The sequence below is a fragment of the Protopterus annectens genome, chromosome 3.part0 (assembly GCF_019279795.1).
Source record: "Protopterus annectens isolate FY-2018-M chromosome 3.part0, PAN1.0, whole genome shotgun sequence".
Classification (NCBI taxonomy): Eukaryota; Metazoa; Chordata; order Ceratodontiformes; family Protopteridae; genus Protopterus; species Protopterus annectens.
Genome location: NC_056731.1, coordinates 358,946,964 through 358,964,540, shown reverse-complemented (window position 1 = coordinate 358,964,540; position 17,577 = coordinate 358,946,964).

Sequence of the window (17,577 nt, the reverse complement as noted above, 5' to 3'; positions counted from 1 at the left end):
ATGGACACATTGCATTGCCATGACTGCAACACAGTCATGCTGTTCCACAGATCGTATATGGTAGACATCGGTGACACCTCCGGTGGCTGCAGACAGGCATTCCGGTTGTCCGGTGTAACACATCAAATGTACAAGTGGTCCACTACGTCTATGATTGCACTATGTGTGGACAGTGTGCAACGGGGTCTATCCACATCAGACGTACTGTGTGGCAACATGCCTGAGGCTATCACCCATGGCCATGTGTGACCAGTTGTTGGACAATTGTGTGTGATGGGCATCTTGTACACATGTCTGTGGTGTCCCATGTGACATACACCCATACATGTCAGAGGTGTCACAATCCACAGGGCTATGCAGACAACAGTGTGGATGTGTGTTATGTCGGGTGTAGGTCATGTGATGATGTGACAATATTGCGGACAGAACACCACAAGCGTGGGACATGTCGGGAGGCGTGTCACAATGTGTGCACACAATGCAGGGGCATATGTCACAATGGTGACACCTGTGTGCTGCCCAGATCACTGTTCACTGTGTGGTACTGTGTGCGTACCACAAATGTTGTTCCAATGCATACTACATATGCATCCATTGTAGAACACCTCCACCGTGGTATGCATAGCTGACCGCACAAATCACATTGACAGGTACTGTGGTTTCATGCCGGTGTATACTAACGGTGTATCTATTGCACATGGGTGGCATGTGTGTGTGTCTGGTGGTGCAACCTGTATAACCTGACTGGAACAAAACCCGGGTGTGCATGTTATACCTGGCCACATGGCAAATAACTCTACACTGTAACATGCCTGATACTGACAACAGTCTCACCTGCGACGGACCCATGTCTGTGCGACACACCAGAGGTACCTGTATAGGGGCGACACAACAGTATAAACATTATCCATGACTGTATGACAGCCACAGTTTGCACTGTGCATGTGAACACATGTACCTGTGTGATAGCATATGGTATGCACACGTCTGCATACGCAACGTAGCATACTGTAGTATGCAGCTTGTGTGCCCATATACCTGGCACGTGTTGTTACTTTACATGATGTACAGTGACACCTGCAACTACAGTGGATATCATACTCCTATGCAGGACTGACTTACCAGGCAACTCCAGGCTCATTGGTTGGGAGACGCCCACCTCCACGATGGCGGCTAGTGTTTCTGCATGCTGTTCCCTGGGTGTCCCCAGACTGGCCAGTAGCTCCTCTGTGTGTGTGAGTGGGGGCTGGGTTGGTGGCCCACCACCTGTTCCACCTTGTTCTCTGGCGATTGCAGTGGCACGCTGTTTCGCATGCTGTATCAGGTCCGTGCAGTGTCTGCATACCTGCTGGTAGGTGCGGTTGTTGCCACCCATGTCATTCACCCTCCTGCGTATATCCTGCCACAGGTCATCCCACTGCTGAGCATGCTGTGGCACATGACTGAACAGCACGTCATAGTTGTCATGGAGCAATGGTATGATGACATCATCCTCCTGGCGGCTGAAGGCTGGGAGCCGTGAACATGGCATTATCTGTAAGACATAATGATGGTGACAGGTCACATTCACACTGATGTACTGGCATACCGCTGAACATACATTGCTATGACATGTACGACATCTGCACAGTAATCTCTGAGAAGCATCATGACACTGACACAGCTGACGTGTTGCTGTCACACCTGTCACACCGTTATGCAGTGGATATCATATCTCTGTGTCAACTCATCACAGTGTACATACTCCATGTAGATGGTAACTTGCTGTGGACATGTGTACTTGCCTGCACCTGTGTTCTTACCAATCTGCACTTGGCCCGATGTGTCCACAGTGCTACTGTTCACCTGGATGCTGTGTATATGTCACATAGCATCAGACGCAGCCGTTATGGACGTCAGCAGTGACACTGCACACATACACATGGACACCTGTACATGCATGTGTTTTGCCATATACATCTACTCAGCACTGTACGGGTGTTGAACATCCTGCCACGGCTCGCCTGTATTGCACATGTGATACACATGGGACATTGTCTATTCATATGACATTTGCAGGGATGGGCAAACATAGCATGTGCGCGCACGTTGTACACGCTGTCACACAGCAATTGTGACATCACAGGGTGCATCAGTGCCACATTACTGATCCAGTCAGTTGATAGTGCATGTACCATGTGGCCATCACACCATGTATGACTGTGACGACACGTGCAGCCTTGATGGATAGGGTTGCATGGTATGGCAGGGTATATCACATATATGGCACAGGGATGTGTCCAGCCTGTGGAATACCAGTATTAGGACGGTGGCTGTCCATTCCATATGTCATTTATATGGGTATATGGACATGTCGCATGTCCATCATCATGGTGTGGACAATGTCCTTCTGCAAGGTAGGCAGCATGCTGCATGGTGGGGGTGTGTATTGTGCATGCTGGTATCGCACATCCATGCATAAACATTACCCCTGACAGGTGCTATGTGCTGTACTATTGTTCAACACAGTGCTGTATATGCCCGCATGGTGATATCCCATGCACATGGATGGTACCCGACCTGACATGGGTACCTCATATGTCTACATCCAGTGCCTGCTGTCACCACCATGTCAGCGGGTGCACCGCACAGCACCATCCCTTTCCACAGTGACCATGGTGTTGGGCACAGCCTAGGTATTCATTTATGGGGACGGGGATGTTCACATAGCGGTGGCAATGCTGGTATCATCCATCAGACCGTACACTTATGACACACACCTCACACACACAGCCCATTCAGTATGTTGTTCGCAACACTGACACAGCTATACTGCTAGGTCAGGTCCATTCCCAGCCATACATACACAGATGCATAACATTTCTCTGTGGCATGGGCTACAATGACGGTGGTGTTCAACACATACCGTGTTCGACTGTAGCTGGCGCTGATGTTCTGTGCACATGTCAACACATTAACCCTGTTCTACTGTAGCCAGCAGTGATGTGCTGTGCACATGTCAATGCTGCACATTGTGTTGATGTCTGTCTGTCAACAGGCCACTGGTGGAACACGCAAAGGTATTTGTAATCAAATATACATGCCGCCCTGTACAGCTGTACTGCTAACATCTCAGGTGCTAATGTGTCATGGACATGCACACCTTACCCGGAAAGGTGATAGTTCATTGCCACCCTTACTCATCACCGCTTGTGGGTTGCTATTATCCAACACCCTATTTGTATTGTACGGTCAAGCTATGCACCTGTGCAGGACATGTGAGCATGTAATGCGCTACTGATTACCTTTGCACCCATTGCACAACATGTCACACAGGTACGCTGGCAGTCATACGCTTCGCAGCTTTCTCAAGGTACATCAGGTGTTGTACACACTTAACACACATATACTGTGGGACATGGTCATATGTACAGGCATGTCCAACCGTCACGTGCCAGTGCTACCCCTGTATGACGGATATGTCGTACATGTGGCAATACAGCAACTGTCACATGTACTCGTGCAATGCTCCCCTACCAACGTACAGTGGTACTGCCTGTGGGAGATGTGCTTCTGCATCCATGCTGTGCCCATAGCTGTCATTTGTACATCACTACGTGCAACGTACCTCATTTGGTGTTCTAACAGGTGCATGTTCATCAAGGTTCCACATTGGAAGGGTCTGTCACACATTCATTGTTGTACACGGTTTACATGCCAGCCATGGCTTACTAGATGGGAATCATAGTAATTCATTGGGATATCATATTTATACATTAGAGCAGTGTATTTCAGCCATCATATACCCTTCCTAGTTGACACTGTTAGTCAGCCAGTAGTAGGTGTTCTACGATATGCACATTAGTCACACAGTACGAGGGCTACTGTTACCCATTCTGGGGACAGGGTGCTGACAGATGTGGATGGGGGTGATGCTGTCGACAACCATGACTGCACCTGACGGTCATGTCTGGATGTGTAACATTCACATCACACACCTACCATCACGTAGTACCACATCGTCTACAACAATGGACATTCCTGCAAGAACAACGTATGCAATATGTCTGTATAACCCCTGTAGGCACCACTGGTGGCCCCCAGCATGGCAGCCAACATCACCAGTGTATATCTTGCAGACTCATGGGTTACAACATTCACAACACAACAGTCACGGGATGACTCTGTTGTGAATCACAAAACAATGCAGTTCCACACATCATGTTACACAAGGCATCATGCACTGAGATGTTGCGGACGGGTGAACACCTCTGCAACTCAACATACCCACACATGACACATCACCTGGTACAATATATCTCTCATACATCATGTTATTGTGACTGCCCTGTGATGGCAATACACAGACTATGTGTACTGGGACATGCAATGGCTCCCCGGTGTTATAGCCCTCTGGGTGTGTGTCTAGCCATGGTGTACATTCGGCAGTGGTCTGGACACAGGAACACTGTACATTGACCTACTGTGTCACTGCAACAGTTGCCTATGCTCCTGCTGTTATTGTACAAGCATATGGTATCTGCCCACTATGACAGTCCAGGTCAAACACAATGCTGTGGCACGCATGACCTGCAGCCATCGGCCTGGGGTGTAGAGCACACATGTACATCTTCACATGCTATACTGCCTCTCTGGCAGTTTCACATAACTGTCACCGGCAGGGCTGTAACTGGCAGGCACGGCATGGGGTCATGTGGAACAATGCTTGCATCTTCCACTGTGATGCACACATGCGAGGCAAACACACTATTGCACCGCTCACATATCTCTGCGGTGACTGGGACCTGCCTCCATGTTCTGCACAGAACACCTGCGATTACGGATTGTACACGGACCGTACCTTCCAGGCACATACCTGGACCGGAACACCCACAGATGAGGGGTTCACACATCACACAGTGTTTTGCACACATCCTGGATAGTTGCTTAGCACAATGCATCATTGGTGCTCCATGTGCAGATAACCGTGTTTGTGACCGCTATACACATTGTAACACGCGACAGAGTCGACATTGTACACCACAGGTTACATACCGTCTGTGATGTTATAGTGTACATTGGGCCTCAGACAGCTACTACTGCTGTGTGCTGACAGTAACCCACACTTCCCTGGGATAGACACCCATGTACCTACACATGCTTGAGTCATGCACTCCGCTCAGCTGGATGACACAATACACAACACATACCATACCTACACTACCCTTAGCATGAACACTACCTCCATGTGACTGGTGTGTCACACCTGGGGTTATCCCCTCTTTGGTGGGTTCCACACATATGCTACATGGCCTTGCTAGCCACACCCTGGAAACACACCCATCACAGCATACATGGAACATGTGTACTACAACAACTACTACAGACGTCTGCTGACAGCAGTTGTTAACATCATGACACCCGAGCAGATAGACACTACACATACATATGCTGACACATACCACTGTGTGCTTCAGTAGCATGTACACAATTGCAGGAATCATGTTATTCCACACAGGGACATGGCGGTACTGACCAGTTCACAGACGCCACTGTGGTGGTCATGTTCCATGCACATATGATGTACAAGCACAAGTACAGGCTGTTGCACAGTGGTGTACATTCACATGTGTGGGGTGCATCACTTGTCAGCCATGGTGGGTCCTCAAGGTCCATCATCACATACTCCAAGGCTAGCTACCTACACATGACTGCCGCACATGGCGGTGTGGGGCCTCAGGCATTGTGGTGGCATGTCAGTATTCTTTGGCAACATCCACATCTGATGTCACATACAATAGTCAACCAAGCATTGCAGACCGAGGTAATGTTGGCAACGTGCCAGGCGATGGCGTACTTACCGACAGTACACCCTCTCACTCACTATAGGGTCGCAATCCGTACATGAACATCGTAGTGTCCCTGTGGTCACATACACAGTACTGACATACACACAATATGTCCTGGGACACTGGCCCAATGTCACCTTCCAATGTCCCTGGCTGTAATGTCCCACCAACCTGTTCGGTATATGTCACCACACCAGGCCACTATATTCACTGCTAGCCTTTTGTCGGACATTGTGGACCCTGACTGCCGCACAGCGGCATTTCTCGCACTACACACGGGTGGCACTGCATTGCACGAGTGGGACTATAGTCATACACTCCTGACTGGACCATTCTGCATGGCAATGGGGCACATCATCAGGAACGTGATTCCCACACACATTGATGGCCTCCAGTCCTTTCCTAGCACCCGGGTTGGGCTTGTGAATGCCATGGCAAGGCACATACATATGCTGGGCACCTGTCATACAGTTGCTAGGCAGTTGAGGATGGTACGGAGGCCCTCACATCATACGCTGTCCTCACATTGCCTTTCAGCACCATTCCACATTCTGGTATTGGCAACATACACATCCACCTGCACATCATACCCTGTGTCTCAGGATGTTATGCTATGTGGCTCATGGACAGTACACACAGTGGTGCCACCATACCATAGTACCTACTACATGTCAGGTACATATTGCATTACACAGTCCTCAGTCATAGGGCCACTCATGTTCACTATATGCTTACATACGGTACATGCTATCACAGAGTACTGTCCATGCCTAGATTTCCCACACCTACATACCAAATGCCATTATTGCTCCACCAGCTCATACCGATACCAACCATACGGGTGTCAGTGTGACAGATACTTCATATGAGTATCATGGCATCAAGATGCATGACACACGGTGCATGCACATCACCTTTGCATAACATCATTCACCCACTGACTATCACATGGATAGTGGTCCCCTACATACATATCACATTGTACATGGTTGCAGTACACACATACGCCACACTCAGTCCTGTGGTTACTGTATTCCACTGTGGCATGGATATCCTTCTGCAAGGCCACACCTATCTGTACTGTGTGTGATGCTGGTACATAGGTGGGCATTGTACCTGTGAACTACACACATCTACACACAGTCAAGGGTACAATACCACATTTATGGTGTACCTACTACAACAGCTACATCTTTACATGGCACAACATTGACATGCCATATTGTTTACCGGGCTCAGACAGTTTACATATGCGGCTGTAATACGGACAACACATCTGTACACATCTGCATACCACATACTCAGAGGTGTCTTCTGCTCTGACACGGCCCATGTCCACCACATTATTGATGCATATACTCCTCATACATGACATCTGCGGTGGGCACTGTGAACGAAATACTCCTGGATATGTGCACACACACCACACTGCATGGGCTGTGCTTCTGTGTTACTTCCATAAACCTAACACACACCATGCTGTGGCGCATAGGTCCTGTGTACATCCCGCAGGGACACACAGTAGCACTGTTCATGTGATACCTCCCTTGCTGTTTGACTGACACATGTAGTCCTGGTATCACTACAGCAGCTGTACTGTGTAGAGGTGCAGTTGACACCTGCCTCTGCTGTTCACAGGACACTACTGTGGAGAGGTGACATTACTGTGTACACTGCACATGTGCTTACACATGGACATGCCAGACTGCATTGTAGCCCACTGTGCACCTGTGCAGATACTACAAGTCCTTTGTGCATGGTTACTTGGTGTCCCTTCCATTTAGAGTAGCTATCATGCTACTACTATGTCCCATACCTACAGGCCATATGTATGCTGTTATTGTACATACCAATAGGCGATACCTGTGTTATGCATGATATGCCTGTGATACTGTGTATGATATCTGTCATATCTACCTAGACAACTATACATTACACATATTTCACATAGTATCCCCTAATGCAGTGCATACTTGCACGTCGGCCACACCTTACATATGTCATCAACGGTATATGCTCATACACATGCGTGCTGTGACAGTATACATACATGTACTATCCCCTGCTATGGCACTTCCTTGTTGGACATCCACTGCCAGCAACAGTGTGTGGTATGGCATTGTTCTCTTTAATGCCCTCCTGTAGCATCCCTTGTGGTGTCTCTGCTGTGTACATGATGTCCCACTGCTGTACAAACGGTGTCTACAAGCGTTGGTATGCTCAGCAAGACATCACTACATAACTACCTTTCACCACTTTCTGCATTACGGACAAGTGTAATTAATTACAACCACCATTCACATACAGTACAGCTTATTAATACAGATCATGCGTTACACAACCTTACATATCGTGTGTTCTACATACCTTGTTGGTATTTCATTCCGTTTATTGTTTTCCCGTTTCCTTTCGTTTTCGGTAGTACAATGCTGTTTCAGTATGAGCATACGGTTTGAATATCCTGAGAGTCATCCTTATATACGTCGATACCTGCAACACGTGAATCCATCCCACCAATTGCTGTTCCTCCGTGAGTAATTACGTGCATATCACCTATGCATCTACTCCATTCGGAAATTACGCGTCGATACTGGGGTATAATTGGATTCTCCACCTGGGCGTTGGCTATTTGCCCTACCTTCGTGGAGATGGTCTGTATTGTGTTATGTTATGTGTAACTGCAACTGCTATGCATAGGGACAAGTATATTTTGAATTCATGTCACCCGTGGATTGTGTGTGACAGGTGTAGTATTTGGTTCAACATGTGGGTGTACCTGTCCTGCCGATGAATGATAATGGTGTATTGCATTCCAAACTGTAACATGGCTGTTGTTTTCCTTTATACAACGCATGCAATTATGCATCCGCCTTTAATTGTGTCTCCCACGCGATATGTTGTGGTTATGCAGATGTCATTGACTGACTGTATGTTTGTGCTGCTATTACGGTTTGTATTCCTTTAATATCTACGGTGGGGGATATCGGTGGTTGTACGTAACGGATACGGTTTGTGGGCCTTGCATCTCTACATAGACAGTATAGTTGTCTGTGTGCTCCATCCCTACTTGGAGAGTTAACAGTTAATAGTCTTTTGTTATGGGAGTGTAGGTTGGGCTGTTGTTAATTTGTTCCGATATCGTCTGCAGGTGAGCGTGCTGCATGTATACCTCCGTAACTTCTGTGGTATATCAGCGGCTATGTGTCCGTGTGTAATTACATGCATATCACCTGTGCATCTACTCCATTCGGAAGTTACACGTCCATACTGGGGTATAATTCGATTCTCCACCTGGGCGTTGGCTATTTGCCCTACCTTCGTGGAGATGGTCTGTATTGTGTTATGTTATGTGTAACTGCGTCTGCTATGCATAGGGACAAGTATATTTTGAATTCATGTCACCCTTGGATTGTGTGTGACAGGTGTAGTATTTGATTCAACATGTGGGTGTACCTGTCCTGCCGACGAATGATAATGGGGTTATGCATTCAAAACTGTAACATGGCTGTTGTTTTCCTTTATACAATGCATGCAATTATGCATCCGCCTTTCATTGTGTCTCCCACGCGATATGTTGTGGTTATGCAGATGTCATTGACTGACTGTATGTTTGTGCTGCTATTACGGTTTCTATTCCTTTATTATCTACAGTGGGGGATATCAGTGGTTGTACGTCACGGATACGGTTTGTGGGCCTTGCATCTCTACATAAACAGTATAGTTGTCTGTGTGCTCCATCCCTACTTGGAGAGTTAACAGTTAATAGTCTTTTGTTATGGGATTGTAGTTTGGGCTGTTGTTATGTGGTTTCGATATCGTCTGCAGGTGAGCTCGATGCATGTATACCTCCGTAACATATGTGGTATATCAGCGGTTATGTGTACGTGACAACTATCCCTTGTCATTCTGTCCCAGATATTTGCAGTCATTGTGGTCCTGTTGTTGGCATAGCCTGTTTGCCCAGTGGTTGCCACATATACAAATGGGAATTGATTGTTTGACACTTGTGGAACACACAGCGGTGTTTACGGGCCAACACGTGGCCACGGTCAGTACTGGGGTAGCACATACTTTTTTCCGCGGAACATACCTATTGCTGTGTGACTTTGCCAATGTATCATATTGCATGTAACATATCAGTGTCGTACATACAGGAATGACTATTACATACGTCCTTTCCATTTCTTATGGTGAATATTCCTGTGCTACCATCTGGAACATATTCACTTTGTATCTTTCTATGTCAGGACACACCTAGCCAGGGTGGGGCTGTCACCACTACTCTGGGACTAGTAGTGAACATATGCCTGAGGCTAGTGTACCGTATGCCTACACCTAATATTCTGCTCTGCCTCTACCTTGGCACCAACATACACATGTTGCAGACACACACACATTACACTCACACAGCGACGCACACGGCACCCTCAACGCATACGTACACATAGTACGACACTCACGGGGACGGTTGCACACAGTACCTATGTGGACCGCAACACCGGCAGCGGTGACTACCTCTCCCTTCATATCATCATACTATTACACGCGCATGTACTGTTACAGTACTGTGTTCTGTCGGTCTTTCAGCCTCGCGGTTATGCATATCGGTATATTACACGTTCCATGGTTGGTGGTATCCTATTATTGTGAACCTCCCAGATGTTGAGAATGTCGTTGCACTATCTATACTATGTACAGATATCGCTGGATACATCTGTCACCTTATATCCCTCTGCTTCCCTTTCTTATCTGTATTATATATATATGTATATGTGTACATATTTATCTATATATATATATATATATATATATATATATATATATATATATATAGATATATGTATATACATATATATATGTATATATATATATATATATATATATATATATATATATATACGTATACATCTTGTGGCGAACGTGGCAGGCACACAGCAACGCCATATGCTGTAGGACTCACGTACTGTTCAGGTGTTGGCGTTACATGTTCCACTGGCTGTTGGGTTTACAGTGTTTGGGGGCTGCCTATGTTGGAGTCACACATAAGGCCACCCATACATTACACTTTACAGGTGGTCATGTTTGTGTGCCGTCCATTTCACTGTGTGTGCAGGTGGGGAGGTGTCAGTCCATGGGGCCTACGCTGTCAGAGTATGTGCTATACGTTCCCTCTTTGCCAAGGCGTAGGCATATTGGGTACACCTCCATCTGCCTACTGGGGCTGGCACAGTGTGTTCATGGTCTGGAACCCTCTGTGCCTGGACTGGCCTTGGCAGTTGTGGTGGGCTTTGTGGCCCTTCACCATTATGTCCCTGCAGCAGCTGCTTCCGCAGGATCATATTATGTATCATGGCACATACTATGAATATGTGGGCACATGTGCCTGGAGAGTACTGCAAGGCTCCACCAGATGTATCCGAGCACCGGAACCGTGATTTCAGCATCCCAAACACACGCTCTATGATTATTCTGGTTTGTGCGTGTGCCTCATTATGGCGTTCTTGCATGTGTGTGTGTGCATTTCTGATGGGAGTCATCATCCACGGCTCCAGTGCATAGCCAGCATCCCCCACGAGATGGCCTTGTGGGATGTCCCCCCTGACAAATACCTGATAGAGCTGTGAGGCATGCCAGATATGGGAGTCGTGGTAACTTCCAGGGCTGCCAGCACACACATCCATGATAATGCCCTGGGCATTGCACACGACCTGGCAATTGATGGAGTGGAATCCCTTGCGGTTTATGTAGCGTCTACCCTGCTCGCCAGGTGGTGACTTGATTTGCATGTGCGTACAGTCTATCGCACCCAGTACCTCCGGGTATTGTGCCACACGGAGGAAGTGGCGCATATTGCTAGCCAAATCCTCCTGAGATCTGGGGAAGTATATATGCTCATTGGCATGTGGTAACATGGCATCCAGGAACTGGTGTAGTACCCTGGATGCTGATGCCTGTGAGATGCCCATTATATCTCCAGTTGGCCTTTGAAAGGTACCTGTGGCCAGTATTCGCAAGCTTACACATACCTTTGTGTCCACTGGGATGGGTTCCCCTCTGTTGTTTCTTGTTCTCAGGCGTGGCCGGCACAGCTCCACTATTTGCTGTAACATGTCCCTGTCCACCCTGTAATGCTCTACTATCTCCAGGTCATGTAGCCCCTGGTAGGTTACCCTTGGTCTGAACACTCTCCTTCTCCTCTGAGGCCTGCGGTGGTTGTCGGCATCCTCCTCCACAACACTGTCTGTCTCTAACACATGCTGATGGATCACAGCTATGGCAGCACCCAACATGTACATTTTAAAAGTTCCCCGTGTGTTTACACCTATGGTGCGGCGTTTGGGAATACACGGCTGTGTGTTGTGTGCATTCACACTTTATACTATTGTGCTGTGCACACCGATGATGTCATAGGGTGTGTTTGTACGGCCGTATCTAAGGGTTATCTTCCGTGTTTTACCGATGGAACTACAACGGTGTTGCCTTTGGTGTTGAATTACTCTTGCCTGCCATGGATTACCTTTCAACCTTCCCTTACTATTTCTGCACGTTGCACCTACCATTTTCTGGCATGCATCCTGCAGAGCACTGTCATTTGTACTTGCATGGACATGGCATATCATGCGATTTGTGTGCTACTGCCGTTGTGCTGACAGTCTGCTTTGCTCTGCTGTGTCAGGTCTTCTATCTTTGCAATCTGCTACCTCCCCTACTTTCTTTGCATTCATATGCCTCCCCTATCCCATTTTGCAGGTTTCTGCATGCAGAGTTGTCAGCTGCCATCGATTGGCCTTCGTGGGTTGATTAGTGTTGAATGCTCATTAGTATTCCAATTACACTTCTTCCGCATTTCCTTATATTCTTCACATCACCTTCCTGTTTCTGATATTGTTTGCGGGGCGTGCGTCACATTACTAGGTTCCGGGAACGTTGTCATCCTCGTACACATGCACTTTTGCACGCATTGTGTGCTCTCAGCTAAACTTTTACCCCACACCCCGGTCCTGCAGCTTTGATTTGCGATGTACAGGACAGGTTTGCTGTGCTCCAGTGTGCTTACTGCTACGGTGGCACACCCCTCTGCAGATGTCATGTATTCCCTCTGAGCCACTCCTCGGTGTTTTACTGCTGCGCCGTTTGGTACAACCTTACTCCGGCGGGGCATTTGCGATTCAGTATTATCTGCCTCATTTGCATGGCATTGACTACTAGTTCATAGTTACCACGCCGAAGACTGCCGCGAGTCCTTGGCAACCCTTGCACCGTGGTTGTGGCGTTCCATGCATACCATGGTGTATTATGCTGTGAACCTGGTGTCTATTACAATGCTGTTTTATAACATTGTTATATTATTTCATTATGTTGCACCTTCCGCACACATGTCCTGCGGTTCTGATGTGAGTTACTGTGGACATGCCATTTAAGTTGTTATTTACGTGTTGTGCATATTTTCTTTTGCCATTGTCTGTGTATTTCACCATTGGCATATGTTAACAGTGTGATACTTGGGTCTGACACTCTTCCATTACTCCGATGTTATGTTTGGGAAAATGTAAACAGTTTTTTTTTTGGTTTACATTGCCGTGGGCTTATGCTACGCCTGCACCACTTTGTGAATCGCTATATGCCTTCATTTGCATGGTGACACACCGCACATAGGGTGTTTAGCATACCTACGCCGGGGGCTGCGCAGATCTGGCGCACGCCGGTAGTGCACATGGATTTGGATCGTACCTGAATCGCTCGGCGGCCATATTTGGTGTTATAACGCCTACGCTATATGTGCGCCTGGCGCAAGGTTCATGAATCCCGGGGTTAGTTTTTAACTTTAGTGACCTTACATTCTCTCCTTTTGAAATATTTTATTCTTGATTACAAGAGGCTGGGGCAACTTGGCGATTTCTTACCTTTCTTTTCTTTTTTTTTAACACTTTTCTTTTAGTCATCGTGGCAGTGGAGTAGTATAGCTCTCAGCTGTCAAGATTTTTGCAGTATGTCCAGATTTTGCCTCACATTTTTTATTTGTTCCTCATAAAATTTGTAGTTTTCTGGAATTTTGTGGCAAATCAGTGAGGACTGAATCTACACCAGATGGAAGAATAAAGATGTATGATGCATGCCGTTTTGTATAATTTGCTTTTTGAAAATTTAAAATCTTATTATCGTTCTGTTGTATGTTGTGTGCATCACCTCTTCTAGTATTTAGTTAGAGGTGGTCCAACTCTTTCGTCTGTGTTCATACCTTACAGTCCCCATCTCACACTCTCAGTCTTAAAGTGTAGGACCTCTCAAACTGAATAAAGTACTCAAGATTGTCTGACTAGGACACCACAGAGTGGAAGCATTATCTTATTGCTCTGGAGTCATCCTGTGAGGCTACTCCCAGCATTCTCTGTAATTTTGACATGACCCTTTTACTGTGCTTTTGTTGGTCCTTTTAGATGTGACTGACAGCTATAGATCTTTTTTCTGCTGCCCTTTCTTCCAGTCACTCCAGCTGATACTTTCCAGATGTTCTTTTATTACCCAGGCATAACATTTCGCATTTTCTGCAGTGACACTTATTTGCTTCTTTCTGTATACTTTTTCAGCTTTTCAGAGTCCTTTCTTAAAGTTTTACCATAGATTTTACTACTAAAATTGTAAAATGTATCAGCACTAAAAAGGCTGATGCTGTTTTTTTTTCCTCACAAAGGCCACTAACCCAGGACATACCACTTATGTGTGTCAGTAGTCACTTATTAATCTTGACATCCCATTCACACAGCTGACTGTGCACAAGTCTTGAACCTTGCAGCAAACTAGTTCCACAGTATTGGTCCTACCTCAACCCCTGTTATTTTATTTTCTTAAGAGGTGGCTGTGTGGCACTGAGTCAGAGGCCTTGATAAAGCCCTATAATTTTCCTAGGAGGTGGCTGTGTGGCACAGAGTTGGAGGCCTTGATAAAGAACAGATAGACCAGTAGTACTGCACTGCCAATATCTTCTGGAACCCTGCCATAAAAGGGAAGATGAACTTTTTCTTAGGAGTCATCCTATGACTTTTTCTGAAATTGCTGTTAGGTTAATATACCTGTAACTGTCCAGCTTTTTCCCTTCTCACCCCCCATAAAGGTACATGTTTTACCATCTTGCATTCCATAGGCTGTTCTGCATGGGAGAGTGATCTGTTCATGATCAACGTCAGGGGTCTGCTAACACACAAATCAAAGTCAAAGGACCAGAAAGTTAGGTATCCTTAGGCTGACATTTGTCTCTCCATCTTTTCCCATTCTTTCCTGATATCTGTTACCACTTCATCCTGCTGTACCCTAGCAGCCTCTAGACATGGCATCTTTCCTTTGCTTTTATCTGTAAGAAGTGAATTTTTTTTCAGTACATCTGCTTTTGCCCAGTCTTCTGTGATCTCCATTATGTCTTTGAAGGCTACCAGGTCTGTCCATACCTTTCTTCCTTTGTACTATATACTTTGAAACCTTTGTTTCTGTCTTTTGACCTCTTATGCCAAGACCTTTTTGACTTGTCACTTTGCTGCTCACACCATATTAGTTGATCTTCAGTTGGTGGATTTGTAGAGCGTCTTTCCCCTATCCACCCCTCCCCCACCTCTTGTATGCCCTTTGCACTAATCACCGGTCTTACATTCTTAAAGAGAAGGAAATGTCAGCCTAAGTGTAGATAGCTTCTAGAGCACACATGAGATTCTGGGCCTTTGAATTTCACTTGTGTGATGGTGGATCCTGTGAAGCAGAACTAGTGGCCAGTGCAGAACAGCCTGAGGAGGTCTTTCTACTTAGCCCAGCTAATTGCCAGAGGAATAACTTAGCCCAGCTAATTGTCAAAGGAATATCATCCAGATCTAAGGATGTCATTGTTACCTTGTGTCCAGCATTGACTAGGCCAGTTATTGAATGCAGTACTTTGTGATGTACCTCACTAGACATATCAAACAGCTAGAAAGACCCAAGAGGTAATTAACTAAGAAGATCACTGGCTTAAAAACCCTAAACTACCAGGAAAGGCTGAAAGTGTTGCATCTTTATTCTGAATCTTATAGATTTTTGAGGGGATATCTGTAACTTGCATTTCATGTCATGAGGGACTCAGTGATCTGAATTTTCATTAACAAATAAATAAAACATGGTGGCAACATGTGTTAATTATGCAGACCCCTTCTCCACCTGTGTAATAGACTCCTGAAGCACATAAAATGGTGTACTACATTGTTTCCTTCAGACAGAAATAGATGATTGGATGAGTATTCACAAAGTCAACCCTCACTTGACTGGCCTAACTTTCCTTGAAAAAGGAGGTACAGTGTAAGGGTGGTTATTGATAAGGGGCAAATATTCACAAGACTCAGTTACTTGCATTTCCTACGACTCCTTTGATTCATCCACTTGTCCCATCTCCGAGTACTCCATCCATTAGGTTGTTCATGCACATAAATGGTCTTTGATCCTGTTCTAGTTCAGTTTAATCTACTCCCCTAAAGCTGCATGCGGTCATCTTGGTGTCTGTGCTCCTACTATTGCCCTACTCTAAATCACAGAGTAACATGATCAGTGTTGGTTGACAGTGCTTTCACCTAGACTACTCTGTGCCTTCTTAGCCTTGGTTAGGAACTCATCCTCATTTCTATCTTTTTGGTAGAGTCCTGCACTAGCTAGCTGTGGACAAATCTTTGCCCAAGACCTCAGTTATTTCCCACGTCTACATTACAAGGGAGCGCCTGTTCTCTAAATTTTTAAACAGGCAGATTCAAGTCATCATGTGTACAGCTCTCTTCCTCCTCCTCCTGACTCAGCGTCTTATTCTGTTCTGCAGTTTTACACCCTTATCCTTGGCTGTTGTACAAGTACCCTGCTTCCTCCTCTTCATTAACTACCAGGGTGCACACAATAGGTTCTGAGCCGGCCTATTTCCTCACATCCAATAATCCTACTTCTCTTGTCTGGCCGTGGATTTGGTGTTCTCTGTAATGCAGATCACCAGAACCTCCCACTTCTGTCATATCTGGCATTTCTGAATAGTGCGGACTCTAGAACATCTACACGTTACTGGCCACGTTTCTATGATAGCAGCAATGCCCACCTTACTCTGCTGTACTAATACTTGTTATAACTCCCTGTTTGCCTACCCTGTCTCTTCATACAACCCACTGCTGTACAGTTTTGCTCCATGTCACCCTTAGTTGTTTCTCAACTACTTTTTCAGGGTATTTTCACCATCTGTTCACTTCCCAAATACCTATTCCCATTTCTGCAGCAGTTTTGTTCCCTTTCATCTTAAAGGTACAGTTGTTTACCCTTCTTTGCAAAATCTTCCCATACTTCGACCAATCACAAGCCCATTTATTTTGTCAGTGTCTGCTGCAGCCTGTCCTAATGCCCCAATCCTCTCCTTCCTCAGCATGCCTTCACTAAGTAACATTTGTGAAAACACTACTACCAGTACCTTATTTCTTTCCTTTGGTACACATCACCAACAACTCACATCATCAGCAACACTCATTGATAAAAGCTATTCTTATAATTTAATATAAAGTATGGAATGCAAAAAACTCTCACAGCTTTACACCGGCTACTCAATCCTCAAAGAAACAACTGTAGACTATGAACCAATGTACCTCCTTTAGTGAAATGAGTTTCTAAAATAAGCAGATGTTTTAAAGTAATTATTTTTTTTTCATTTTTTTATAATGAAATGTATGCATTGCATTGGGCAATATATTTACGATTTAACCATTTT